The sequence below is a fragment of the Furipterus horrens genome, unplaced genomic scaffold, assembly GCF_987537825.1.
Source record: "Furipterus horrens unplaced genomic scaffold, mFurHor1.1.pri manual_scaffold_7, whole genome shotgun sequence".
NCBI classification, from domain to species: domain Eukaryota; kingdom Metazoa; phylum Chordata; class Mammalia; order Chiroptera; family Furipteridae; genus Furipterus; species Furipterus horrens.
The window spans coordinates 71301712-71328440 of NW_028327177.1; the positions used below are offsets into that span (position 1 = coordinate 71301712).

General features: G+C 37.5%; 1 protein-coding gene across 1 annotated transcript in view; it reads left to right on the plus strand.

Annotated features, from left to right (window-relative positions):
* CNBD1 (cyclic nucleotide binding domain containing 1) overlaps positions 1-26729 on the plus strand; it is a 396422-nt gene that overhangs the window by 286620 nt on the left and 83073 nt on the right.

The following is a 26729-nucleotide window of genomic DNA, read 5'->3' on the forward strand; positions in this document are numbered from 1 at the left end:
GCTTAGGTGTGTCATAGGTTACACCATTCAGGTCTAAGAGCCCTCCATGATATTCACACAATGACTAAATCACCTAAGGACACTTTTTTCAGAACATACCCTGTCATGAAGTGGCCCATGACAATAGTTTGATATCATCATGGTTTGAAATCAAGAAGTGTGATGATTCCAGCTTTGTTCTTTTGCAAGATTGTTTCAGATATTAAGAATCTTCTGTGGTGTCATAAGGTTTTAAAATTTTTTAAATTTTTTATTTATTTCTTAAAGGGGAAGGGAGAGAGAAAGAGAGGGATAGAAGCATCCATGCATGAGAGAAACATCATCAGTTGCCTCTCACACACCCCAACTGGGGACCTGGCCCAAAACCCAGGCATTTGCCCTTACCAGGAATTGAACTGATGACCTTCAGGCTCACAGGCTGGCACTCAACCCACTGAGACACACCAGTCAGGGCAGAATTGTTTCTTTATATTACTGTAAATTATGTCACTGATATTTTGATAGGGATTGCATTGAATCTGAACATAATTTTTGATAGCATGGACATTTAATTTTATTTATTTAATTTAATTTTTAAAATTCTGTTCCTTTTTATTTTAATATCAGTAAGATTTTATTATTCACTTGAGTATTTTATAAAATTTATTTTTTATTGCTATTCTATTACAGTTGTCCCAAATTTTCCCCCTTTGCCCTCTGCCAAGCCCACCCCCTAATCCCTCAGTCAATCCCAACACCATTGCTACATCCATGGGTTATTCATACGTGTTCTTTGACTAGTTCCTTTCTGTTCATTTTACTAATATTTCCCCACTCCTCCCCTCTGGCCACTGTCTTCCATGTTTCCATGTTTCCATATCTCTGGTTCTATTTTACTTGTTGGTTTGTTTATTAGATACCTGTTACATGTTGAATCATATGATACTTGTCTTTCATTGACTTGTTTATTTCATTTAGCATAATATTCTCAATACACCTGTCAGAATGGCTGTCATTAATAACTCAACAAATAACAAGTGCTGGTGAGAATGTGGAGAAAATGGAACCCTAGTAAACTGCTAGTAGAAATGCAGACTAGGTAAGCCACTGTGGATAACAGTATGGAATTTCCTCAAAAAATTAAAGATGGAACCACCTTTTGATCCAGTAATTCCACTGCTTGGAATATACCATAAGAATCCAGAAACACCAATTCAAAAGAACTTATGTACCCTTATTATCACAGCAGCACTATTTACAATAGCCAAGTGTTGGAAGCAGCCTAAGAGTCCATCAGTAAATGAGCGGATCAAAAAACTGTGGTACGTTTAAACAATGGAATACTATGCAGCAGAAAGAAAGAAGGACCTCTTAGCTTTTCCAACATGATGGACAGAATATTATACTAAGTGAGATAGTATGAACTTTTAAAACTTTTTATAAAGTAAAATTTATTTTTTGTTAAAACACAGTTGACATATAATATTGTTAAGTATAAGATGTATAGCATATTTACTGATACATTTATATACTGCATTATGTTTACCAATGTAGCTTTAGCTAACACCTGTCTTGTATCACATGATTGCTATTTCTTTTTTCTTAAGTATATTTTATTGATTATGTTGTTACAGTAGTTCCAGTTTTTTTCCCTTTGCCTCCCTCTGCCCAGTATCCCCCTTCCCTCCAGTAATCCCACGCCCCTTAGTTCATGTCCGTGGGTCGTGCATACGAGTTTTTGGCTTCACCCTTTCCTATATTATTCTTAACTTTCCCCTGTGTACTTTGTACCAACAAATTATGCTTCTTAATCCCTGCACCATAACCCCATTTCTCCCCTTCCCCCTCCCAGCTGATAACCCTCCATACCTATGATTCTGTTCCTATCTTGCTTTGCTTAGTTGGATTTTGTTTTTATTTTTTAGATTCAGTTGTTGATAGTTGTGAGTTTGTTGTCATTTTAGTGTTCACAGTTTTGATCTTCTTTTTCTTAAGTAAGTCCCTTTGACATTTTATATAATAATGGCTTGGTGATGATGAGCTCCTTTAGCTTTACCTTGTCTGGAAAGCATTTCATCTGCCCTTCCATTCTAAATGATAGCTTTGCTGGATACGGTAATCCTGGCTGCAGGTTGCCTTTCATCACATTAAATACTGCTTGCCAGTCCCTTCCTGCCTGCAAAGTGTCCTCTGAGAAATCAGCTGATAGTGCTATAGGCACCCCCCTGTAGGCAACTCTTCACCTCTCTCTTACTGCCCCCAGGACTTTCTCTTTATCTTTCACCTTTGGCACCTCAATCATGATGCGTCCTGGTGTGGTCCCCTCTGGGTCCAGCTCGTCCGGGACTCTCTGTGCTTCCGAGACCTTTATGTCCATCACATTCACAAAATTTGGGACGTTTTTCTCATTTTTTTCAATTCTTGCTTCCTCATTCTGCACTAGTTGACTGTTTTTTTTTCTTCCTTATGTTCCAAATCATTGATTTGAACCCCGGTTTCCTTCCCTTCACCATTGGTTTTGTGTGGATTTCCCTTCGTTTCATTTAGCATAGACTTCACTTCTTCCCTTATGCATCTGCCATACTCAAGCATATCTGTCAAGTCTGTGAGCATCTTTATCACCAGTGTTTTGGACTCTGCCTCTGTTAGATTTTCTATCTCCTCATCTGTTAGGTTAGTTATATCCTCATCGCTTAGTTCTCCCACTGGAACCTTGGTCCGTTCCCCCTTTTGGGCCATACTTCTCTATCTCCTCATTATGACAGGTTCCTGTGTTTGTTTGCTTCCATGTCCCAGGTAGAGCTGACGCTCCTGTTACACTGTAAGGGTGACCTGTTTCACTACATTGTGGCGCTGTATGTGGGGGAGGGGTCCGAGAGGGAACAATGCTGCCTGCCCAGCACTTGCCCCTTTTCCAGGCACTTCTCACTTCCTTATTGGACTGGTGCCCCTCTAGCTGTTGCCCTGGCCGTCATTCCCAGAGTGGGTGGGTCTGCGGATGTTCTAGGTCTGTGGGGCCCTTTAAACAATCAGACTCTGCTGAAAGACTGCCAGTTTCTTCCTCCACCCCAACCCCCACTGGCCTACACAGTCAGAAGCAATGAGGCTTGATTTTCCTCGATGCTGAGACAGTGAGCTGCGTGATCTGGTCAGGAGCTGGGAACAATCCCCAGGTGTCCCTTCTGACTTTTTAAAATGTGTTACTGCACTTTCTGCTGGTCTGCCACTGCCGCCACTGCTGCCGCCACCACACCACATTCTCTCCATCCCGGCTTCACCCCTCCTATCTATCTGAATGAGTATTGCTTCTTTATCTTTGTTTGCTGGACTTCCACGCACTTTGATTTTCTGGTTCTTTCTAGTTTTGAAGTAGTTGTATTCCCTCTTATTTATGGAGGGAGATGCAGCATGTCTGCCTACACCTCCATCTTGGCTGGAAGTCTGCCATTTATTTTTTTGTGATAAGAACAATTAAGATTTTGTCTTCAGCAACTTTGAATTTTATGAGTATTGTTGAGTATAGTTCCTGTGCTGTGCAGTAGATATCCAGGACTCATCACCCACTCCTGGTAGCCACCATTGTACTCTGTGTTTTTACCTAAATTATTTCTCCATTTACTACATTTATTTCAGATGGCTATGATGGAACTTTATATACCCAGATTTTAAAGTTCCACATATGTGAGAGCATACATTCTTGTTCTTTTTCAACCCAACTTATTTCATTTTAGCCTAGTGCCATGAAAGCTCTATCCATGTTGTTGCAAATGGAAAGAATTCATGTTTTTTTATAGCTGAATAATATTCTATTGTATGTTTTGTATATACATTTCTTTTTTGGTTTTATTTTCTTTTTTTCTCTTTCTTTATATTTATTTTTTATTTTTGGTGTTTCAATTACACTTGTCCCCTTTTGCCACAATTTCTCTCTCCCACCCAACACACCCCCTCTCCCACAATCATATCCCTCCCCGTTGTCCATGTCCATGAGTCATTTATACGGGTTCTTTGACTAAAGCCTTCCCTTACTTATCCCCCTTCTCTCCCTCTCCCCTCCTCCCTATTGACTGCTATTCTGCTCTTTGTTCTATTTAGTTCCTTTCTTTGTGTTGTTCTTTAGTTTCCTGTATTAGGTGATATCACATGGTATTTTTCTTTCTTTGTCTGGCTAATTTCACTAAGCATAATTCTCTCTAGTTCCATCCATGTTGTCGCAAATGGCAGGAGTTCCTTCTTTCTTTCTGCTACATACTATTCCACTGTGTAAATGTACCACTGTATTTTGATCCACTCATCTACAGATGGGCACTTAGGTTGTTTCCAGCACTTAGCTATTGTAAACAGTGCTGCAATGAACATAGGAATGCATAAGTTCTTTTGAATTAGTGTTTCAAGATTCTTCCGGTATAATCCTAGTAGTGGAGTCGCTGGTTCAAAAGGCAGTTCCATTTTTAATCTTTTGAGGTAATTCCATACTGTTCTCCATAGTGGCTGCACCAGTCTGCATTCCCACCAACAGTGCAGTAGGGTTCCCGTTTCTCCACATCCTCGGCAGCATTTGTTGTTTGTTGATTTGTTGATGATGGCCATTCTGACTGGTTTAAAATGGTATCTCATTGCGGTTTTTATTTGCATCTCCCTGATGGCTAATGATGTTGAGCATTTTTTCATGTGTCTATGGACCTTCTGTATGTCCTCTTCAAAGAAGTGTTTGTTCAGGTCCTTTGCCCATTTTTTAATTGGGTTGTTTGTTTTCTTGATGTTGAGTCATATAAGCTCTTTATATATTTTGGAAATCAGTCTCCTGTCTGTGATGTCATTGGCAAATATGTTTTCCCATATGGTTGGTTTCCTTTTCATCTTGCTCATGTTTTCTTTTGCTGAACAGAAACTCTTTAGTTTGATGTAATCCAATTTATTTATTTTTTTCCTTTATTTCTCTTGCTTTAGGATATGTATTCGTGAAGAAATTGTTACGTGAGATATCTGATATTTTCTTGCCTATGTTTTCCTCTAGGAGTTTTATGGTGTCACAGCTTACATTTAAGTCTTTGATCCATCTTCAGTTTCTTCTCATGTGTGGTGTAAGTTGGTGGTCTAGTTTCATTTTTTTGCACATCCCTGTCCAGTTCTCCCAGCACCATTTGTTAAAGAGGCTCTTCTCACTCCATTTTATGTTCCTTCCTCCTTTACCAAATATTAGTTGACCATAGAGGCCTGGGTTTATTTCTGGACTCTCTATTCTGTTCCACTGATCTATATGTCTGTTCTTATGCCAGTACCAGACTGTTTTGATTACAATGGCTTTGTAGTATTGTTTGATATCTGGTGTTGTGATTCCTCCTGCTGTGTTCTTCTGTCTCAAGATTGCTTTTGCTATTTGGGGTCTTTTTTGGTTCCATATGAATTTATGGAGTATTTGTTCTAGGTCTGTGAAATATGTCATTGGTATTTTAATAGGGATTGCATTGAATCTGTAAATTGCTTTGGGTAGTATGGCCATTTTGATGATGTTGATTCTTCCCATCCAAGAACATGGTATTTGCTTCCATTTAGTTGTATCTTCCTTAATTTCTTTCTTCAATGTTATGTAACTTTCCGAGTACAGGTCTTTTATCTCTTTGGTTAAGTTTACTCCTAGGTACTTTATTTTTCTTGTTGCTATAGTAAATGGTATTTTCTTTTTTGTCTCTGTCTCTGATATTTTATTGTTGGTGTACAGAAATGCCTTAGATTTCTGTATATTTATTTTGTACCCTGCGATTTTGCCAAATTCACTTATTATATCGAGTAATCTTTTAGTGGAGTTTATAGGATTTTCTAGGTGTACTATCATGTCATCTGCATATAATGAAAGTTTTACTTCCTCTTTCCCAATTTGGATGCCTTTTATTTCTTTTTCTTGTCTGATTACTGTGGCTAGGACTTCCAACACTATGTTGTAAAGGAGTGGAGAGAGTGGACAACCTTGTCTAGTTCCTGAGTTCAGGGGGAATGCCTTCAGTTTTTGTCCATTGAGTATGATGTTCGCCTCAGGCTTCTCATATATAGCCTTAATGATGTTAAGGTATGCTCCCTCTATTCCCATTTTGCTGAGTCTTTTCATCATAATTGGGTGTTGTACTTTATCAATTTTTTTTTTCTGCATCTATTGATATGATCATGAGATTTTTGTCTTTCATTTTGTTTAGGTGATGTATTATATTTATTGATTTGTGAATATTAAACCATCCTTGCATCCCTGGAATGAAGCCCCCTTGATGTGATGTATGATCTTCTTGATGTATTGCTGGATCCTGTTTGCCAATATTTTATTGAGGATTTTAGCATCTATGTTCATCAGTGATATTGGCCTGTAGTTTTCTTTCCTTGTTGTGTCTTGACTTGGTTTGGGGATTAGGATAATACTGGCTTCATAGAAAGAGTTTGAGATTTTCCCCTCTTCTTGGATTTTTTGGAACAGTTTGAGGAGGATACGAGTTAGTTCTTCCCTGAATGTTTTGTAGAATTCGCCTGTGAAGCCATCCAGTCCAGGGCTTTTGTGTGCAGGGAGATTTGGGGTTACTGTTTCAATTTCCTTCTTTGTTATTGGTCTGTTGAGACTTTCCACTTCTTCTTGATTCAGTTTTAGAAGGTCCTGTGTTTCTAGAAATTTGTTCATTTCTTGTAGATTGTCAAATTTCTTGTCATACAGTTGTCTGTAGTAATTTCTAACTATCATTTGTATTTCTGTGGTATCAGTCGTGATTTCTCCTCTTTCATTTCTGATTTTGTTTTTTTTTGTCTTCTCTCTTTTTTTCTTGATTAGACTGGCTAGAGGCTTGTCGATTTTGTTTATTTTTTTTTGAAGAACCAGCTCCTAGTTTTGTTGATCTTTTGGATTGTTTGTTTAGTCTCTATGTCATTTAGTTCTGCTCTGATCTTGATGATTTCGTTCCTTCTTCTTGCCCTAGGCTTTCTTTGTTGTTGTTGTTCTAGTTCTTGTAGCTTTATGGGTAGGTTTTTTATTTGAGAATCTTCTAGCCTTTTCAGATATGCCTGTATTGCTATGAACTTCCCTCTTAGGACTGCTTTTGCTGTGTCCCACAGGTTTTGGGCTGTTGTGTGCTCATTATCATTAGTTTCCAGAAACTTTTTGATTTCTTCCTTGATGTCATTGTTAACCCATTCATTATTTAATAGCATGTTTTTCATTCTCCATGAGTTTGGGTGTCTTTGATTTTTTTCTCTGAGGTTGATTTCTAGTTTCAAGGCATTGTGATCTGAAAAGATGTTTGATATGATTTCAATTTTCTTGAATTTGTTGAGGCTTGTTTTGTGTCCTATCATGTGGTCTTTCTTTGAAAATGTCCCATGTGCTTTTGAAAAGAATGTATATTTTGCTTCTTTAGGGTGGAAAATTCTATGTATATCAGTTAGATCCATGTGGTTTAGTGTGTTGTTCAATGCCTGTATATCCTTGGTTTTTCTTTGCTTTGATGATCTGTCTATTGTTGATAATGGAGTGTTGAAGTCCACTACTATGAGTGTGTTATTGTTGATATCCTTCTTGTGGTCTTCTAGTATTTGCTTTATATATTTGGGTGCTCCTATGTTGGGTGCATATATGTTTATCAAAGTCATATCTTCTTGATGGATTGTTCCTTTAAGTATTATGAAATGTCCTTCTTTGTCTCCTTTTATTGCCCTTGCTTTGAAATCCATTTTGTCTGATAGGAGGACTGCTACCCCGGCTTTTTTTTCCAGTCCGTTTGCTTGGAATATTTTTTTATATCCCTTTACTTTCAGTCTGTGTAAATCTTCTGTTTTCAGGTGTGTTTCTTGTAGACAGCAAATATGTGGGTCCTGATTCCTTATCCATTCCGTAACCCTATTTCTTTTAATTGGAGCATTTAATCCATTTACATTCAAGGTTATTATTGACGTGTATTTATTCATTGCCCTTTGTACCTCTGTTCCTCTCCTCTCTCTCTTTTTTTTTTTTCTTCTTTTTTCTTAGAACACTCCCTTTAGCATCTCTTACAATGCTGCTTTGGTGGAGATGTATTCTTTCAGTCTTCCTTTGTCTGAGAAACTCCTTATTTCACCTTCTATTTTGAATGAGAGCCTTGCCGGGTAGAGTATTCTTGGTTGTAGGCCTTTGTTTTTCATTTCTTGAAATATTTTTGACCATTCCCTTCTGGCTTGTAATGTTTCTGTTGAGAAATCGGTTGATAGCCTTATCGGAGCTCCCTTGTATATTATTTGCTGTTCTTCTATTGCTGCTTTTAGGAATCTCTCTTTGTCTTGGAATGTTGCCATTTTAATTATGACGTGCCTTGGAGTGGGTTTTGGGGGGTTCCTCTTCATTGGAACTCTCTGTGCTTCCTGAACTTGTACAACTTTTTCTCTCATCAGGTTGGGAAAATTTTCTGTCACTATTTCTCCTATCAGTTTTTCAATTCCATGCTCCTTTTCTTCTCCCTCTCTAATTCCGATGATCCTGATATTATTTCTTATCATGCTATCCTGTAATTCCCTTACATCTTGTTCATATTTTTTCAATCTTTTTTCATTTTGCTGTATTCTCTGGGAGTTTTTCTCTACATTATCTTCTAACTTACTAATCCGATCCTCTGCTTCATTTAGTCTGCTTTTGACTGATTCTACTGTGTTTTTCAGTTCAGAGATTGAATTCTTCAGTTCTTCCTGGTTCTTGTCAACAGTCTCTATATCTTTTTTTATACTGGTGTAGTTCTCTGCAAGTTCCCTGTAATTTTCTTGGAGCTGCTGGTAACTTCCTTGGAGTTTGTCATAGTTGTTTTAAAGGATGTCAAGTATATTGAACTTCTTTACCACCATTGTTTTGAATTCCATATCTGACATTTGGGCTATGTCTATTTCATCTATCTCTCTTTCTGAAGATTCCTCTTTTCTCTTCATTGAGGGGTTATTTTTGCATCTTACCATGTTGGATTCTTTTTGTTTTTATTTATTTATTTATTTGTTTGTTTTTTGGGTGGGCGGTCTGCTTTGACTTCCCTCCTTTGTGGTGTGAGATTCTTTATGGGAGATCTGGGGGTTTCAGTGGTGCAGTCTCTTTGATATCCTGAGCCTGATGTTCTTGAGTTACCCTTTATGTCATTTGTTTATGCTTTTTGGTTATATTTCTGATGTTCTTTGGTAGGACCTTCCTTCTGGCTAGTTGGTTGAGAGTCACTCTATCCACTTTGTCTTGAGTTCTTTTGTGGATATGCTGTTAAAGACATAAACACACAGCCCAGGCAGGAGAACCACACCCTCAAAAAGTATCCCCCACCCTCTATCCCGCTATCGTCAGCCAACGAGCCCTTATTAATATAAATGTAAAGAGATTAGAGCTTTTATACTATAAGAAGGATACATAAGAGTTGTTTTTAGGAAGGAAAAATATAATTTTTGATAGAGGGGGTGATAGATTAATAATAGTTGAGACTATGCAAGCCAGTAGGTAATATTTACATTGTATGTTAATAAAAATAGAAGAAAAGGATGGAAAAATGCATAATATAGTAAGAAAGTGGGATTGTATTGTATTGGGTTTATATAGTAATTATATTCTATTATTTAGAGTGTTAGGGGGGCTAAACTAGACACACAAACAAATAAACAATGATTAAAGAGAAAGGATGAGAAGGAGAGGTTATATGCAACACGTTAGAAGTAAAGTTTGTTTTCCTTTTTGGAAGGGGAGGAAACCCCCCCAAAAAGAACCAAGAAAAGAGAAGAAGGAAAAGAAGAAAGGAAAAAAGAAAAGAAAGAAGAAAGAAGAAAGAAAGAAGAGAGAGAAAAAATTGAAAAAAAAAAAACACAAAAAAACGCCAAAAAACCCAAGAAAAGAGAAGAAAGAAAAGAAAGAATAAAGAAGAAATACAGAAAGAAGAAAGAGAGAAAAAAAATTGAAAAAAAAAAAACCGGATGTTTTTACTCCGTTTTAGCCTTGGTGTGTCACCTTCTTTTTCTGTGTCCGCAGCTGGTCTAGTAGGACGGTTCATAGGTTCTTGTTTCTTGCAGCAATGGTGTGCGCCTGCAGTTGCCACAATGGTGTGCGCCCGTGGTTGCCGGCAGGGCGCACTCCCTTGCTGCCCTCTGGAGCCAGTTCAGGTGTCCTTGCACGTGAGCCCCTTCATGGGCAGGGCGGCCCGAGAGTTTGCCCCGCGGTTGGCGCCTATTGTTGCCAGGCCGAGGTGTTTCTGCGTTTGCGCCGAGGTGTCCCTGTGCGCGTCCTTGCATGCGCGTGGGCGGCCCGAGAACTTGCCCCGCGATTGGCGCCTATTGTCCCTGGGCTGAGGTGTTTTCGCGCTCGCGTGCCCGTGCCCTTAGTCCCGCTGAGCCGAGCTCCAGGAGTTGGTCTCTGGTTTTATTTTCTTTTAAAACTTTTATTGTATTTATCCATTACTATTTAACTTCTTATATCCCCTAGCAATTATCACACTGTTGTACATGTCCAAAAGTTCTTTTTCCTTTTTGCTCAGTCCCTCCTTTTTGAGGTATCTCCATACTGCTTCCTGTGATGGCTGCACCAATCTACATTCCCTCCAGCAGTGCAAAAAGTTCCCCTTTCTCCACATCCTCCCTGGTGCTTGTTTTTTGTTGATTTATTGATGATAGCTTTTCTGACAGATGTGAGGTGATGTCTTATTGTAGCTTTAATTTGCAATCTCTGATGATTAGTGATGTTGAGCATCTTTTTCATGTCTATTTTCTATCTGTATGTCCTCTTTAAATAAATGTCTATTTAAGTCCTTTCCAGTTTTTAAATTGGTTGTATTTTTGGTGTTGAGTTTTGTAAGTTCTTCATAAATTTTGGAAATTAACTCCTTATCAGATGTATCACTAAATTTGTCTCCCATTCTGTAGATTGTCTTTTTATTATGTTGATTTTTTTTTTGTTTACCTTGCCTGGGGTGATATATCCAATAATATATTGCAATCAGCAATGTCTGAGATTTTTCTTACTATGTTTTCTTGTAGGATATTTATGGTATTGGGTCTAACGTTTAAGTCTTGAATCTATTTTGAGTTTATTTTTATGTGTGATGTAAGAAAATAGTCTAGTTCCCTTTTTTCTGCATGTATTGTCCAATTTTCCCTAAAACATTTATTAAGTAAACTATCCTTAGCCCATTGTATGAGCTTGCTTCTTCTGTCAAATATTAATTGACTATACATGTGTGGGTTTATTTCTGTGCTCTCTATTCTGTTCTATGGATCTATGTGTCTGTTTTTCTGCTAGTACCATGCTATTTTGATTCTAAAATATAGTTTGATATTAAGTAGCATGATTCCTATAACTTCCTTCTTTTTTCTCAGGATCTCTGTCACTATTGGCTTTTTTGGATCCATATAAATTTTTGAAATATTTGTTCTGGTTATGTGAAATATGTCATTGGAATTTTGATAGGAATTGCATTGAATTTATAGTTTGCTTTGGGTTGTGTGGACATTTTAATGATGTTAATTCTTCTTACCCATGAGCATGGTATGTGGCTCCATTTATTTGTATTTTCAATTTCTTTCTACAGTGCCCTATAATTTTCTGGGTATAAGCCCTTTACATCCTTAGTTAGGTTTATTCCTAAGTATTTTATTTTTTTGAAGCAATTATGACTATAATATTTTTCTTAATTTCCCTTTTTGTTAGTTCATTATTGACATATTAAAATGCAACTGATTTCTGGATATTGATTTTTTTCATCCTATTACTTTGCTGAATTCAGTTATCAGTTCTAGTATTTCTTGATGGAATCTTCAGAGTTCTCTATGGCAGTATCATGTCATCCGCAAATAAAAACAGTTTTACTTCTTTATTTCTAATTTCAATGCCTTTTATTTCTTCATGTTGTCTGCTTGCAGTGGCTAGGACTTTCAATACTATATTGAATAAGAAAGGTGAAAGCCTACATCCCTGTCATTTTCCTGATCTTAAGGAGAGTGCTTGTGGTTTCAGCCTATTGAATATGATGCTGGCAGTAGATTCATCATATATGGCTCTTATTATGTTTAACTATGTTCCCTCTAATCCCACTTTGCTGAGATTTTTTTTTATCATAAATGGGTGCTGGATTTTACCAAATGCATATTCTGCATCTGTTGATATAATCATGTGGTCTTTATCCTTCATTTGTTTATGTGGTGAATCAAAATTATTGATTTGCACATGCTGCGCCCACTTGATATGGTGTATATCTTTTTGATTCATTGCTGTATTCAGGTTTTTAAATATTTTGTTGAGGAATTTAGCATCTGTGTTCATAAGGGACATTGACATATACTTTTCTTTCTTTGTAGTGTCTTTATCTGGTTTTGACATTAGGGTAATGCTGGCTTTGTAAAATAAGTTTTGAAGTCTTTCCTCCTTTTGAGTTTTATGAAATAATTTGAGAAGGAGAGCTGTTAGTTCCTCTCAGAATGTTTGGTAAAATTCACCCATGAAGCCATCTGGCCCAGGGCTTTTATTTGTTGAGAGATTTTTAAAAATTACTGCTTCAATTTCATTAGGTGTAATCTGTGTTCAGATTTTCTGAATCTTCTTGATTTAGTTTTGGAAGATTGTATGTTTTTAGGAACTTATTCATTTTGTCCACATTGTCCAGTTTGTTGGCATATAGTTGTTCATAATACTTTCTTACAATCATTGTATTTCTTTCTTTAAATTTTTGATTTATTTATTGTTTTTCTATTAAGTTGTCCCACTTCTTCATCCATTTCTCCCCACCCCCCACACTCAGCCCACCCCTTCTCCTATAGTCAATCTCCACTTTGTTGTACATGTCTTTGAGTTATTTTTTTGGTGTCAGTTGTTATTTATCCTCTTTCATTTCTGATTTTATTTATTTGAGTTCTCTCTCATTTTTTTTCTTGATGAGTCTACTTAAATTTTTGTCACCCTTATTTATCTTTTCAAAAAACTGACTCTTGGATACATTGATATTTTGTATCACTTTTTGGACTGTATTTTATTTCTGCTCTGACCTTTATTAACACCTTCCTTCTACTTACTTTGGACTTTGTTGTTATTTTCCAAGTTCTTTCAAGTTTAAAGTTAAGTTATTTATTTGAACTTTTTTTTTTTTTTGAGATAGCCTTGTAATGCTATGACTTTCTTTTTAGGATTGCTTCTATGTCTGCATGTTTTTCAGTGTTCTTCTTGTGATTGATTTCTAGTTTCACAGCATTGTGGTCAGAAAAGATGCTTGATATGATTTTGTTCTTCTTAAATTTATTGAGAATTGTTTTCTTTCCTAACATGCGGTCTCTCCTAGAAAATGTTCTATGAGCTGCTTTGAGATGATATGCTTGGAAGATATCAATTAAATCCATTTGATTTAGTGTATCATTTAAGGCTTCTAAGTCCTTGTTGATTTTCTGCCTGGAAGATGTATTGATTGAAATCAATGGGGTGTTAAAATCCCCAACTATGACTGTTTTTCTGTCAGTCTCTCCCCTTATATCCATCTAAATTTGATTCACATATTTAGGTGTTCCTATGTTGGGTGCATAAATGTTTCCTAGAGTTATATCCTCTTGTTGAATTGTTGCCTTTATCATTATATAAGTATCCTTCTTTGTCTCTTACTATAGCCTATGTCTTAAAGTCTGTTTTTTTTTTTTATATATGTATTGTTAGCCCAACTTTTATTTTTTCTTTCAATTTGCATGAACCTTTTTTCATTCCTTTACTTTTAGTCTGTATGCGTATTTCAGTCTGAAGTGGGTCTCTTAGAAACAGTGTATATATGGGTCTTGTTTTCCTATACATACAGCTACCCTGTGTCTTTTGCTTGGAGCACTTTAGCCATTTACATTTTAGGTGAGCATTGTTATGTATTTAGTGCATTTTATTGTTAGACTATTTTTCTCTGACTTTTTTATTTATCTTTTTCTTTTTCTTAAAGCAAGTCCTTTGAAATTTGTACTGGCTTGGTGTTAACAAACTCCTTTAGCTTTTTCTTCTCTGGGAAGCTTCTTACCTCCCCTTGGTTTTTGGTCCTTGCTTTTCATCACCTTGAATATTTCATGCAACTCCTTTCTGGTCTGAAATACTTCTCTTGAGAAATCAGATAACAGTCTAATTGGAGTTCCCTTCTAGGTAACTACCTTCTTTTCTCTTGAAGCTTTTAGGTTTCTCTCCTTGTCTTTAAGTCTTGTCATTTTTATTATAATGTGTTGTTGTAGGCTTCTTTGGGTCCACCTTATGTAGGACTCTCTGAGCTTCCTTGACTTTTGTGTCTTTTCTTCACCAGGTTAGGGATATTTTTTGGTCATTACTTTTTCAAATAGGTTCTTGTTCCCTTGCTCACTTTCTTTTCTCTCTGGTATTCTCATGATGCGGATGTTGTTGCACTTCATATTGTCAAAAACATTTCTTAAACTCTCCTCCTTTTAAAAATTCTTCTTTTCTTTCTGCTGTTTGGCTTAGGTGTTTGTTTTTCTTTTTTTTTTTTCTTTCAAATCAATGACTTGATTCTCTACTTCACTTTTCTATTTTCTATACCTTCCAGTGTATTATTAATTTTAGATATTGCATTCTTTATTTCTGTCTGGTTATTTTTATGGTTTTTGTCTTTTTTTATGATGTTTAGTATCTTTGAAATCATTACTCTAAACTCTATCTTATAAGTCATTTGCCTTTACTTCATCTAGTTTTTCTGGAGAATTCTCCTGTTCTTTCATTTGGGGTCTGTTTATTTGTGTTCCCTTTTTGGCTGCTTCTTTGTATTTCTTTCTGTGTATTAGGTAAATCTGCAAAGACTCTGGTGTAGGCCTTTCTCAGATGCTGCTTGTGACTGGCCTGGGGCTATCAGTAATCCATAGCTTGCGGCTCCCTTTGTTGGACCTGTTTGTGTGCAGAAAGAACAAGGCTGAATTTTATCAGCACCATTGCCTGGGAGAGGGTCAGCTAAAGTCAGAGCTCCCAGAGATCCACCTGAGTTATTAAACCAGTCACTGATATATCCTCAGGCTATACTCAGCCACCTGGCTTAAACTTCACAGAGTAGGGCAGAGTAATTCCTGTGGGCAGGGTATTGTTTCCCCTCAGGCTGATGCCACTTGGAGGGGAGTGATGTGACTGAGAAAGATAGCCTCTGCAATATGGGGAATGACTTAGCACAGTGATCCTGGAAGCTGTTATGTCAGTTCTGTCCCCAGAGCCACAAACTATGGACTCTCCTCAAGCATCTCTAGTCCACTCTGCCCACCCTTTGCCAGAGCCCAGGGAAAATGGCTGCAAATGAAATATCATTGGCCTTTTAAGAGGGTCTCTGAGTCTCCAGCTGTCTCTCCTTGACAGGCAGAAACTGCTACTTTTCATAGCTGGATGTTATCTGGGTTCCTTTTCCAACTCTGCTACCGTCAGCTGGGGAGCCCAGACTTGTGGTTTAGACCCCACACTTCTCAGAGAAAACTCCCAGGCTGCTGACATATCCCCCCCAGGACTTCAGCTGCCACCTATGGGAGCCCAGCCAGTCATCTCATGCCTCTTTTTCACTCTCTACCAGTCATATTGTGGTGAAGTGGTTTCTTCAGTCTGTCCTTGGTTATAAGACTATAACCAATCTAGTGTTCAGTTGGTTATTCAGAATGATTTCTCTACAGTTTAGTTGTAATTCCAGATTAATCCTGGGAGTAGGTTAGTATAGCTTCCACTTAACAGCTCTGCCATCTTGGCTCTCTCCCTATTGTATATATATTTCTTCATTCATTCACTGACAGATTATTGTTTTCACATTTTGACTATTATAAATAATGCTGTAAAAATTGGAGTTCAGACCTCTCTTTTATAGCTTGTTTTCATTTACTCTGAATATATAATCAGAAGTGAAATTGCTGGAACATATAATAGTCCTACTTTTAATTTTTCAAAGTGGCTGCACCAGTTTACATTTCCACTAACAGTGTATAAGAGTTCCATTTTTTCAACATCTTGGAAAGCACTTACTCTTTCTTGTCTTGTTAATAATAGCCATTCTAACAGGTATAAGGTGATTTCTCGTTGTGGTTTTGATTTGCTTTTCTCTGATAATTAGTGATGTTGACCATCTTCTCATGTACTGTTGGCCATTTAGATATCCTCTTTGGAAAAGTGTCTATTTAGTTCTTCTATGACATTTTGTAATTGGATACTTTTTTGTTATTGGTTTGTATTAATTCTTTATATATTTTTGATATTAATCTCTTATCTGACAGAATTACAAATATTTTTCCCTTATATGGCTTGCCTTTTTTTATTTGTTGACTGTTTCTTTTCTTGCCAAAACTAAAATTTTACTGAATTTGTTTGCTATTTCTGTTATTATGTGTGTCTTTAAATTTAAACTGAATCTCTTATAGATAATATATCACAGGTTCTTACTTAATAAAACCCACTCATCCACTCTGTTTATTTTTTTAATTGGGTAGTTTATTTCACTTACATTTAAAGTAATTACTGATAAATGAAGACTTACTTTTGCCATTTTGTTATTGTTTCCTGTCTTATTTGAAGTTGTTTTGTCATTTCTTCCTCTCTTTTCCTCCTTTGTTATTTGATCTCATTTTTGATAGTGATTTGTTTTGATTCTTTTTCTTTTGTGTATATGTAGATTTTCCTTTGTTGTTACCTTGAGGCTCACATAAAATATCTTTCTGCTTAAGGTGATAACAACTTAATTTCAATTACATACTAAAACTTCGTATTTTTATTTCCCTCTCCTTTGTGTACTCGTAGTCAGAGTTTACTTCATTTTATAATATGTATCCATTAATGTTTTATGGGTATAGTTATTTTTAATATGTTGTCTTTTAACTTTTATTTTAGAGTTAGAAGAAGTTTAAATGCCACCATTAGAGTATGGCATTATTTTATATTTGACTATATATTTACCTTTACCAGCAAGTTATGTTTTCATATGCTTTCACTTAGCTATTTAGCACATTTTTGTTTCAATTTAAAGAAATCCATTTAGCAGTTTTTCTAAGGTAGGTCTAGTGGTGATGAACTCCCTCATTTTTGTTTGTATGAAAAAATATTTTATCGTATATTCTTTTTTTAAAATTAATTTGTTTGTTTGTTTATTTTATTTTTAGAGAGAGGGGAAAGGAGAAAGAGTGGGAGAGAAACATCACTGTGTGGTTGCCTCTCACTCGCGCCCCCAACTGGGGGCCTGATGGGCAACCTAGTAACGTGCCCTGACTGGGAATCGAACCAGCGACACTTGGCTCGCAGGCGGATGCTCAATCCACAGAGCCATAGCAGCCAGGGCTGGCATTTTCATTTTTAAGGCTAGTTTTTCCAGGAATAGTATTCTTTTTTTTTTTTTTTTTTTTTTTGGTAAGTAGTTTTCATTGAGATTTAATGGAATGGATCTTTGATTATTACATAATTATCACAGGGGTAAGAATTTTATATACTTATTGCTCATTCATTTCTTCTTCTTTTTTCTTTTTTTCTGTTTATTATTTAATCTTTTTTTTTTTTTGGTTTTTCAATTACAGTTGTCCCCTGTTCCCCTAATTTCTCTCCCCAACCCAACCCACCCCCTCTCCCACAACCATATCCCTCCCCGTTGTCCATGTCCATGAGTCTTTTATACAGGCTCTTTAATTAAACCCTTCCCTTACTTATCCCCCTTCTCTCCCTCTCCCCTCCCCCCTATTGACTGCTATTCTGCTCTTTGTTCTATTTAGTTCCTTTCTTTGTGTTGTTCTTTAGTTTCCTGTATTAGGTGATATCATATGGTATTTTTCTTTCTTTGCCTGGCTAATTTCACTAAGCATAATTCTCTCTAGTTCCATCCATGTTGTCGCAAATGGCAGGAGTTCCTTCTTTCTTTCTGCTACATAGTATTCCATTGTGTAAATGTACCACAGTTTTTTGATCCACTCATCTACAGATGGGCACTTAGGTTGTTTCCAGCACTTAGCTATTGTAAACAGTGCTGCAATGAACATAGGAGTGCATAAGTTCTCTTGAATTGGTGTTTCAAGATTCTTCAGGTATAATCCTAGTAGTGGAGTCGCTGGTTCAAAAGGCAGTTCCATTTTTAATCTTTTGAGGTAATTCCATACTGTTCTCCATAGTGGCTGCACCAGTCTGCATTCCCACCAACAGTGCAGTAGGGTTCCCGTTTCGCCACATCCTCGGCAGCACTTCTTTGTTGATTTGTTGATGATGGCCATTCTGAATGGTGTAAAATGGTATCTCATTGTGGTTTTTATTTGCATCTCCCTGATGGCTAATGATGTTGAGCATTTTTTCATGTGTCTATGGACCTTCTGTATGTCCTCTTCAGAGAAGTGTTTGTTCAGGTCCTTTGCCCATTTTTTAATTGGGTTGTTTTCTTGATATTGAGTTGTATCAGCTCTTTATATATTTTGGAAATCAGTCCCCTTTCTGTGATGTCATTGGCAAATATGTTTTCCCATATGGTTGGTTTCCTTTTCATCTTGCTGATGTTTTCTTTTGCTGAGCAGAAACTCTTCAGTTTGATGTAATCCCATTTATTTATTTTTTCCTTTATTTCTCTTGCTTTAGGAGATGTATCCGTGAAGAGATTGTTATGTGAGATATCTGATATTTTCTTGCCTGTGTTTTCCTCTAGGACTTTTATGGTGTCATGGCTTACATTTAAGTCTTTGATCCATCTTGAGTTTATTCTTGTGTGTGGTGTAAGTTGGTGGTCTAGTTTCATTTTTTTGCAGGTCCCTATCCAGTTCTCCCAGCACCATTTGTTAAAGAGGCTCTTCTCACTCCATTTTAGGTTCCTTCCTCCTTTATCAAATATTAGTTGACCATAGAGGCCTGGGCTTATTTCTGGACTCTCTATTCTGTTCCATTGATCTATATGTCTGTTCTTATGCCAGTACCATACTGTTTTGATCTCAGTGGCTTTGTAGTATTGTTTGATATCTGGTGTTGTGATTCCTCCTGCTGTAACCCTGCTCACCTCCCCCCTCTCACAAAGTCAATAACCATTAAGTTGTCCTTGTCCCTTGGTCATTTATACTAGTTCCTTGACTAGTCCCTTCCCCTTCTTTCCCCTCCCCCTGCCTCTCTAGTCACTGTCAGTCTATTTCTTGTTTATATGCCTATGGTTCTATTTTGCTAATTTGTTTGTTTTATACATTAGTTTTCCATACTAGGTGAGATCATATGATATTTGTCTTTTAATGTCTGGCTTATTTCATAATACTCTCTAGTTCCACCCATGCCATCACAAAAAGTAGAAGTTCCTTCTTTCTTTCTACTATGTAGTATTCCATTGTGTAAATGTACCACAGTTTTTTGATCCACTCATCCACTAATGGCCATTTAAGCTGTTTCTAGCATTTGGATATTGTAAATAGTGCTGCTATGAACATAGGGATGCATAAGTTCTTTTGAATTGGTGTTTCAGTATTTTTTGGGTATAATCCGAGCAATGGAATTGTTGGATCAACAGACAGTTCCATTTTTAGTTTGAGGAAATTTCATACTCTTTTCCACAGTGGTTGTACCAGTCTGCATTCTCCCCAACAGAGCACTAGGGTTTCCTTTTCTCCATACGTGCGCCAGCACTTGATTTTTGTTGATTTGTTTATGATGGCCATTCTGACTAGTGTGAGGTGGTATCTCACTGTGGTTTCAATTTGCATCTCTCTGATGACTAGTGAGGTTGATCATTCTTTCATGTGTTTATGAGCCCTCTGTATGTCCTCATTGGAGAAGTGTTTGTTCAGGTCCTTTCTTAATTTTTTAATTGGATTGTGTTTTTTTGGTGTTGAGTCATATAAGTTATTTATATATTTTGGAAATCAAACCCTTGTCTGAGGTATTATTAGCAAATATATTTTTCCCTATGGTCAGTTCCCTGTTTTCATCATGTTTATGTTTTCTTTTGCTGAGCAGAAACTCTTTAGTTTGACGTCATTCCATTTGTTTATTCTTTGCTTTATTTCCCTTGCTCTGGGAAACATATCAACAAAAATATTACTACGTGGGATATCTGAAAATTTCCTGGCTCTGTTTTCCTCTAGGATATTTATGGTGTCACAGCTTACATTTCAGTCTTTTTTAAAAATTTTTTATTACGTTTTATAGATTATATTGTCACAATAGTTCCACTTTTTTCCCCTTTGTCCCCCACCTCCGCCCAGCAGCCCCCTCCCCCAGAAATTCCTCCCTTCTCCATTCCATGTCCCTGGGTCATGCATGCAATCTCTCCAGTTTCTCCCTTTTCTATGTTACCATTATTTTAGAATTACTTCATTAATTGATTTTTTTAATAATAAAATTGATTTTTTTATAATAAAAAATGTAACATTTCCCATGCCCCTCAGACTTTAGACCCTTTGTAATCTTATAGAGGAGAGTGGGCAATGGTCTCCTGATCTTCTAGCTGCTTCAAGCTGGGTGTGGTCATCATCCTACCTATCCTTGGATCCAGAAATCCCTAATAAGAGTGGGAGTGTGGAGGGGAGGGTGGCCTTGCCACATGGAGAAAGGTTGTGTAGACTCCAGGTCAGCTGGTTGTCCTCAGACCATGGTGTGCTTGGTTTAACAGGCTGGCATCCTTGTTATATTCTGGGGGCAACAGATATGGTGACAGGGTTAGAAGGCATCATTCAATCCATAACCACTAGATGACAAAAGGCAGGGATTAATTTTTCAATGTCCCCAATTAGGGAAAAAAAGAGAGGCTTCTTTGGAGGAAGGTGTGCCAGGCACATCATATCTGTCCAGAATCCTTTTGTCCATTATATTTAGCTTGGGCTGAGGGAAATATTTTAGGTTTCCCCCTTCTTAGACCTGTGGGTCTTTTCTGTCCAAGCCATTGGAATATAAAAGAGAAACCTGTTTTAAGGTGAAACCCACAGATCATCCAATTCTTCACCAACCCAGCCACTTGGTATAGCCAAACCGTTCAGTCTCAGGAGGCAGCGATGCAGACAGGATTCAGTGAGCCCTATACATACAAACAATCACTCAGGTATTGAGATCCTAGGCTTATACCCTTTGAAAACAGAAAACACATGTTAATTTATGTAGTATAACCCACAAACCATTCTCTACTTCTGTAGTTTTTTTTAACAGTGAACATAAGTGAGAAACTTACAGTCTAAGGATAAATTTTATTTTTCATGAGGTAAAAACATTTCTGAATAAAAATTGTTAGTCAAATGTCTGCTGCATTTACTTCATGGACTGAACACAATAGTGCAAAACAGATATAAAAAAGGGGCTCTTAGCTTTGTTTTTTTAAATACTAATTTGTATATTAAAACTAAAACAAAAATCCATTTTATCCTAGTGCACACATGAGTCATAGAGCTATAGTATAGCATAGCTCTTGGAGACCAGCATTTAACACAAGTTTTCTTTGTGTGCCCACTTTCTAATTGTGCTCAGTTGAACAATTTACTTAATTGCTTCATCTGTAAAATGAGAATAATCAGTGTCTGCCTCCGTAATTTTTGTGAAGCTTACATGAGAAAATGCAACCCTGATTTTAGCACAGGATATGGGTTTCATAAATAATAATGTATTATTATTATTACTATTGAAGTTGAAACAAGTGAAAAAAATGCTATGGATATTTTTACATATTGCAGGATAAGGAATTCTTCTCCAATTCCTACCTCAGCTGCTAGTCTGGAGTCATTCCATACCCTGCTGCATACCCTGAAACAGTGCCACCAAATTTGAGTCCACTTGGAGGCCATTTCCCAGGTCAAACACGTGCAGTTGGTCTTTCTCAGTAATGAGTTTACTCAGTGTGTCAAGAAGTAAATACTGCATCTTCTTTCCCACTTGAGAACTTCTGCCCCTTGAGTCCACATTCAGGAGCCATCACCATGGGAGGAAATGCTTATCGTCAGCAGCCGTCCGTCTCGAGAGATGATGGTGTAGCTTCTTAAGAGTCTATCTGCACCGCCGAGAATGGCTGTGCAGTCCGACTCGGGAGTGACACGGTATCTGTCTCCTCCCATGTTGAATCGACATCTTTCGATGACGCTGGAGTGTCCTCTCCAGTGAAGCTGAAGCTACAGAGCCTGGGCAGGGTGATATGGAGGGTCTGCTGTTGCTCATGCAGCAGACCCCCCCTCTCTTCGCAGCTGAAGGGTCCAAGGGAAAGACGGAGTCAATACAGCTTGGCTTCAGGTGTGCCGCAGGAGTTGCCGGTGTTGACTACAACGTCAAACCGCCTTAGGGACTCCGGCTCCGGATTTTCTGTCGGGGTTTACTCCCTTAGCCTTTCCCCTGAAGAGGTATGCCGCAAGGCAGCGGAGGTTTTTTGGAGTCAGAGTTTTCCTTCTCTGATGTGCCCTGACTGGAAGATCGAACCAGTGACACTTAGCTCGCAGGCCGACGCTCAATCCACTGAGCCAAACAGCCAGGGCTTATATATATGTTATATATGCTTATATATAACATGTAAATACTCTGTTTTTTATTCTCATTTTTCTTGCCTCCAAATCATGTCACATCTCTTCCTTTCTTTGTTCTATATCAACTGATTCAGGTACATAATATGTTCTGCTTCACTTCACAAGTTAATTTACTAGAATTATTCACTTCTCATTCATTAGTGATTATGTGAAAGAAAGTTTAGTTAGCTTTTCAGTGGCAGTATCTACCTAACTTATGATCTTGAAACTCACCTTTGAATCTTTTTTCATGTGGTTATTGGGTATAGCCATTAGTGCTAATTGATGGGTGCTTTCTTTCCACCATTTAGTTTTGCTATGGCTATCTAGCTTTGTCACAATCTCCAAAATTATATTTCATTACTTACCTCATTGAAATATATATCTCTATCTTGTAGATACTCATATGCTTAACAGAATATATAGAATACCCTTATACACTCCTAGCAAGAAGGTACTATACTCCAGTTACAGAGAGAAGGCACAAAACAAGGATATATTAAATGCAGTTTGAAATAAAATATGTGAGGATAAAAGAACACAGAGCTTGGTAGATGACTATCCTCAGCTTGAATCCTGGTTCTGCTGTTTACTGTAATTTTTTCTTGGACATGTTCCTAAATTTTTCTGAAGCTCCCTTATTTTGTTTTTCTGTTTTTTTTTAAAGTATATTTTATTGATTTTGTTGTTACATTAGTCTCGACTTTTTCCCCTTTACTCCCCTCTGCTCAGCAACCCCTTTCCTTCCAGCAATCCCCCACCCCTTAGTTCGTGTCCATGGGTTGTGCATATAAGTCCCTTGGCTTCACCCTTTCCTATATTAATCTTAACTTCCCCCAATCAATTATGCTTCTTAATCTCTGCACTATTTCCCCATTTCTCTGCCTTCCCCCTCCAAGCTGATAACCCTCCAAGTGATCCCCGTACCCATGACTCTGTTCCTATTGTGGTTTCCTTAGTTGGATTTTGTTTCTATTTTTTAGATTTAGTTGTTGATAGCTGTGAGTTTGTTATTTTAATGTTCATGATTTTGATCTTGTTTTTCATAAATAAGTTTCCTTAACATTTCATTTAATAATAGCTTGGTGATAATGAACTCTTCTAGCTTTACCTTGTCTGGGAAGCACTTTATCTGCCCTTCCATTCTGAATAATAGCTTTGCTGGATAGAGTAGTCTTGGTTGTCCGTTCTTGCTTTTCATCACATTGAATACTTCTTGCCAGTCTCTTCTTGCCTGCAAAGTTTCTTTTGAGAAATCAGCTGGCAGCCTTATAGGCACCTTTTTGTAAGTAACTCTCTGCTTTCCTCTTGCTGTTTTTAAGATTCTCTTTTTATTTTTAACCTTTCTCATTTTAATTATGATGTATCTTGCTGTGTTCCTCTTTGGGTCCAGCTTGTTTGGGATTCTCTGTGCTTCCTGGACTTGTATGTCTATTTTCTTCACCAAATCTGGGAAGTTTTTCTTCATTATTTTTTCACATAAGCTTTGGTTTCTTGCTCTTCCTCTTCTCCTTCTGGCATCCCTATGGTTTGAATGTTGGCACGTTTAAAGTTATCCCAGAGGTTCCTAAGCCTCACTTCATTTTTTTCAATTCTTGTTTCCTCATTCTGTACTAGGTGACTCTTTTCTTCTTTCTTATGTTCCAAATTATTTATTTGAACCATTGTTTCCTTCCCTTATCATTGGTTTTGTGTGAATTTTCCTTCATTTCACTTAGCGTACCCTTCACTTATTCCCCTATGTGTTTGCCATACTCAAGCATAACTGTCAAGCCTGTGAGCATCTTTATCACCAATGTTTTGGACTCTTCCTCTGTTAGGTTGTCTATCTCCTCATCTGTTAGGTTGGTTATATCCTCATCGCGTAGTTCTCCCACTGGAACCTTGGTCTGTTCTTGCTTTTTGGCAATATTTCTCTGTTTCCTCATCTTCAAAGGTTCCTGTGTTTTCTTACCGCTGTGTTTTAGGTGGACCTGTTGCTCCTGTTATGTTGCAAAGGGCAGAGACTTAGGTATTCGTCAGTAGAGGGTGACTCATTTCAGCACGTTGTGGCACTATGTGTGGAGGAGGAGTCCGAGAGGGAACAATGCCACCCTCTCAGCACTCAGCCCTTTTCCAGGCACTTCTCCCATATATGGGACTGGTGCCTCTCTAGCTATTTCCCTGGCTATTGTTCCAAGAATGGGTTGGTCTGTAGACATTCTAGGACCATAGGGTCCATTTAAACAAGTGGATTCTACTCAGAGACTGGAAGTTTCTTCTTCCGCCCCCACTGCCACTGGTTTGTACAATCAGAAACAATGAAGCTTGATTTTCCCTGGTGCTGGGAACATGAGCTGCATGGTCTGGTAAACAGCTGGGAAAGCTCCCATTGTGTCCCTCCCCACATTTTAAAACGTGTGACTGCACTTTTCACTGGCCTGCCACTGCCGCTGCTGCCGCCGCAACCACATCACATCTTCTCCACCCAGGCGCTGCCCCTCCTACCTTTCCAGGTGAGTATTTCTTCTTTATATCTTTGTTTGTTGGATTTCCATGCAGTTTGATTTTCTGGAACTTCTGGTTGTCTTTAGTTTTGAGGTAGTTGTATTCCTTCTTAAATGTCGAGGGAGACCCAGCATGTCTGTCTAGGCCTCCATCTTGGCCAAATGTCTATAGTGTTTTCTATGTACATTATCATGTCATCGACAAATAATGACTCTTTTACTTCCTCTTTTCCATTTTGTATGCCTTTTACTTATTTTTCTTGTCTGATTGCTGTGGCTAGAACGGCTAGAACTTCCAACAGTATGTTGAATAAGATTGGAGAGAGTGGACATCCTTGTCTTGTTCCTGATCTCAGGGGGAATGCTTTCACTTTTTGTCCATTGAGTATGATGTTGCCTTCAGGTTTCTCATATATGGCCTTTATTATGTTGAGGTATGCTCCCTCTATTCCCATTTTGCTGAGAGTTTTTATATAAATGGGGGTTGTACTTTATCAGATGCTTTTTCAGCATCTATTGGTATAATCATGTGGTTTTTCTTTTTCGTTTTGTTTAGGTGGTGTATTACATTTATTGATTTGTGAATATTAAACCATCCTTGCATCCCTGGGATGAATCCCACTTGATCGTGGTGTCTGATTTTTTCAATGTGTTTCTGGATATGGTTTGTCAACATTTTGTTGAAGATTTCAGCATCTATGTTCATCAGCAATATTGTCCTGTAGTTTTCTTTCTTTGTTGTGTCTTGACCTAGTTTGGGGATGAGGGTAATACTGGTTTTGTAGAAAGAGTTTGAGAGCCTTCCCTCTTGGATTTTTTTGGAATAGTTTGAGAAGGCTAGACATTAGTTCTTCCCTAAATGTTTTGTAAAATTTGCCTGTGAAACCATCCAGTCCAGGGTTTTTGTATGCTGGGTTTTTTTGATTATTCTTTCAATTTCACTCTTTGTTATCAGTCTGTTCAGGCTTTCTGCTTCTTCTTGATTAAATTTTGGAAGATTCTATGTTTCTAGAAATTTGGCCATTTCTTCTAGGTTATCAAGTTTCTTGCCATACGGTTGTTTGTAGTAATTTCTTACAATTCTTTGTATTTCTGTGATATTGGTTGTGATTTCTCCTCTTCCATTTCTGATTTTGTTTACTTGTGTCCTCTCTCTTATTTTCTTGGTGAGCCTGGCTAAAGGCTTGTTGATTTTGTCTATTTTTTCAAAGAATCAGCTCCTAGTTTCATTGATCTTTTGAATTGTTTGTTTGGTCTCTATGTCAATTAATTCTGTTCTGATCTTGATGATTTCCTTCCTTCTACTTGCTCTGGGTTTGTTTGTTGTTGTTGTTCTAGTTCTTGTAGGTGTAGGGTTATATTTTTTATTTGTGATTCTTCTATCCTTTTTAGGTAGGCTTGTATTGCTATGAACTTTCCTCTCAGGACTGTTTTTGCTGTGTACCATAGCTTTTAGGGTGTTTTGTGCTCATTATCATTTTTTTCTAGAAACTTCTTAATTTCCTCTTTGATGTCATTGTTAACCCATTCATTATTTAATAGCATGTTATTCATTATACATGAGTTTGAGTTTTCATTCTAATTTCAAGATGTCTCTGCATGCTGGCCAGAGGGTTGGTTGTGCATTTGTTGGGGCTGGCCAGGGGTGCCTCTGAATGCTGGCAAGCAGGTTGGTTTCATGACTTTTGGGCGGGCCAGGAGCGCTTCTCTGTATTTATCTTTTAAAACATATTTTTGAGTCAGGTGTCTTGAAGAAAGTATTTTTTAAGTGGTGGGAGTAGGGGAATTTGAAAAGCATTATTGTGGAGTCTGTCTCAAGTGCAATAACTGATCAGCAGATTCAAGTATTCCCATGTA